The sequence below is a fragment of the Amblyomma americanum genome, chromosome 1, assembly GCF_052857255.1.
Source record: "Amblyomma americanum isolate KBUSLIRL-KWMA chromosome 1, ASM5285725v1, whole genome shotgun sequence".
NCBI lineage: Eukaryota > Metazoa > Arthropoda > Arachnida > Ixodida > Ixodidae > Amblyomma > Amblyomma americanum.
The window spans coordinates 521,621,605-521,625,202 of NC_135497.1; positions in this window are offsets into that span (position 1 = coordinate 521,621,605).

Sequence of the window (3,598 nt, forward strand, 5' to 3'; positions counted from 1 at the left end):
CAAACGGGCCCCTCATCTCCTTTAACTTACCTGCTAATAGCTTAACGAGCGTCTCGGTTCTGGCAGTCTTGATGCCATAGGTAGCTTAAGAGGGCTCTCGCACAGTTTCCGCCCTCGTCATTAGATGACGTTCCACGTCACGCTCGCGGTATTACAGGACGTGCTACGTTCGCCGCTATGGTCGAGGGTGGCGCTGGTGAACACTCTCAAGGTTCGCTTACAACCAAAGAACATAAATACCCACGAGAGCAGCAGATTGGAGCGCCGTTGCCGTAGCTCAGTTAGTAAGAGCACCGAACGCGATATTCGGAGGTCGTGGGTTCGGATCCCACCGGCGGCATGGTTGTTTTTTCTGCTGCTTTATAAGTAATTTTCTTTAAGCGATTTATTAATCTAAGTACTAAAATATCCCACTGATAAGCACAGCACATAAAAAAAATTCCCCTATGCACCTTGGTTTCGGTGACTGTTGGCTCCCTTCATAGGTTTGTCAAACGGGCCCCTCATTTCCTTTAACTTACCTGCTAATAGCTTAACGAGGGTCTCGGTTCTGGCAGTCTTGATGCCATAGGTAGCTTAAGAGGGCTCTCGCACAGTTTCCGCCCTCGCCGTTAGATGACGTTCCACGTCACGCTCGCGGTATTTCAGGACGTGCTACGTCCGCCGCTAAGGTCGAGGGTGGTGCTGGTGAACACACTCAAGGTTCGCTTACACCCAATGAACATAAATACATAGGAGAGCAGCAGATTGGACAGCCGTCGCCGTAGCTTAGTTGGTAAGAGCACCGAACGCGATATTCGGAGGTCGTGTGTTCGGATCCCACCGGTGGCTTGGTTGTTTTTTCTGCTGTTTTATAAGTAATTTTCTTTAAGCGATTTATTAATCTAAGCACTATAATATCCCACTGATAAGCACAAAACCTAAAAAAACATTCCCCTATGCACCTTGGTTTCGGTTACTGTTGGCTCCCTTCATAGGTTTGTCAAAAGGGGCCCCTCATTTCCTTTAACTCACCTGCTAATAGCTTAACGAGGGTCTCGGTTCTGGCAGTCTTGATGGCATAGGTAGCTTAAGAGGGCTATCGCACAGTTTCCGCCCTGGTCCTTAGATGACGTTCCACGTCACGCTCGCGGTATTACAGGACGTGCTACGTCCGCCGTTATGGTCGAGGGTGGCGCTGGTGAACACTCTCAAGGTTCGCTTACACCCAATGAACATAAATACCAACGAGAGCAGCAGATTGGACAGCCGTCGCCGTAGCTCAGTTGGTAAGAGCGCCGGACGCGATATTCGGAGGTCGTGGGTTCGGATCCCACCGGCTGCATGGTTGTTTTTGTGCTGCTTTATAAGTAATTTTTCTTAAGCGATTTATTATTCTAAGTACTATAATATCTCACTGATAAGCATAACACATAAAAAAACATTCCCCTATGCACCTTCGTTTCGGTGACTGTTGGCTCCCTTCATAGGTTTGTCAAATGGGCCCATCATTCCCTTTAACTTACCTGCTAATAGCTTAACGAGGGTCTCGGTTCTGGCAGTCTTGACACTATAGGTAGCTTAAGAGGGCTCTCGCACAGTTTCCGCCCTCGCCGTTAGATGACGTTGCACGTCACTCTCGCGGTATTACAGGACGTGCTACGTCCGCCGCTATGGTCGAGGGTGGCGCTGGTGAACACTCTCAAGGTTCGCTTACACCCAATGAACTTAAATACCCACGAGAGCAGCATATTGGAGAGCCGTTGCCGTAGCTCAGTTGGTAAGAGCACCGAACGCGATATTCGGAGGTCGTGGGTTCGGATCCCACCGGCGACATGTTTCTTTTTTCTGCTGTTTTATACGTAATTTTCTTTATGCGATTTATTAATCTAAGTACTATAATATCCCACTGATCCGCAAAACGCATAAAAAACATTCCCCTATGAACCTTGGTTTCGGTGACTATTGTCTCCCTTCATAGGTTTGTCAAACGAGCCCTTCATTTCCTTTAACGTACCTGCTAATAGCTTAACGAGGGTCTCGGTTCTGGCAGTCTTGATGGCATAGGTAGCTTAAGAGGGCTATCGCACAGTTTCCGCCCTGGTCCTTAGATGACGTTCCACGTCACGCTCGCGGTATTACAGGACGTGCTACGTCCGCCGCTAAGGCCGAGGGTGGTGCTGGTGAACACTCTCAAGGTTCGCTTACACCCAATGAACATAAATACATACGAGACCAGCAGATTGGACAGCCGTCGCCGTAGCTCAGTTGGTAAGAGCACCGAACGCGATATTCGGAGGTCGTGGGTTCGGATCCCACCGGCGGCATTGTTGTTTTTTCTGCTGCTTTATAAGTAATTTTTCTTAAGCGATTTATTATTCTAAGTACTATAATATCCCACTGAGCAGCACAACGCATAAAAAAACATTCCCCTATGCACCTTGATTTCGGTGACTGTTGGCTCCCTTCATAGGTTTGTCAAACGGGCCCCTCATTTCCTTTAACTTACCTGCTAATAGCTTAACGACGGTCTCGGTTCTTGCAGTCTTGATGCAATAGGTAGCTTAAGAGGGCTCTCGCACAGTTTCCGCCCTCGTCATTAGATGACGTTCTACGTCACGCTCGCTGTATTACAGGACGTGCTACGTTCGCCGCTATGGTCGAGGGTGGCGCTGGTGAACACTCTCAAGATTCGCTTACAACCAATGAACATAAATACCCACGTGAGCAGCAGATAGGACAGCCGTCGCTGTAGCCCAGTTGGTAAGAGAACAGGACGCGATATTCGGAGGTCGTGGGTTCGGATCCCACCGGCGGCATGGTTGTTTCTTCTGCTGCTTTATAAGTATTTTCTTTAAGCGGTTTATTAATCTAAGTACTATAATATCCCACTGATAAGCACAAAACGTAAAAAAACATTCCCCTATGCACCTTGGTTTCGATGACTGTTGGCTCCCTTCATAGGATTGTCAAAAGGGGCCCCTCATTTCCTTTCACTTGCCTGCTAATAGCTTAACGAGGGTCTCGGTTCTGGTAGTCTTGATGCCATAGGTAGCTTAAGAGGGCTCTCGCACAGTTTCCGCCCTCGCCGTTAGATGACGTTCCACGTCACCCTCGCGGTATTACAGGACGTGCTACGTCCGCGGCTATGGTCAAGGGTGGCGCTGGTGAACACTCTCAAGGTTCGCTTACACCCAATGAACATAAATACCCACGAGAGCAGCAGATTGGAGAGCCGTTGCCGTAGCTCAGTTAGTAAGAGCACCGAACGCGATATTCGGAGGTCGTGGGTTCGGATCCCACCGGCGGCATGGTTGTTTTTTCTGCTGCTTTATAAGTAATTTTCTTTAAGCGATTTATTAATCTAAGTACTACAATATCCCACTGATAAGCACAGCACATAAAAAAATTCCCCTATGCACCTTGGTTTCGGTGACTGTTGGCTCCCTTCATTGGTTTGTCAAACGGGCCCCTCATTTCCTTTAACTTTCCTGCTAATAGCTTAACGAGGGTCTCGGTTCTGGCAGTCTTGATGCCATAGGTAGCTTAAGAGGGCTCTCGCACAGTTTCCGCCCTCGTCCTTAGATGATGTTCCACGTCACGCTCGCGGTATTACAGG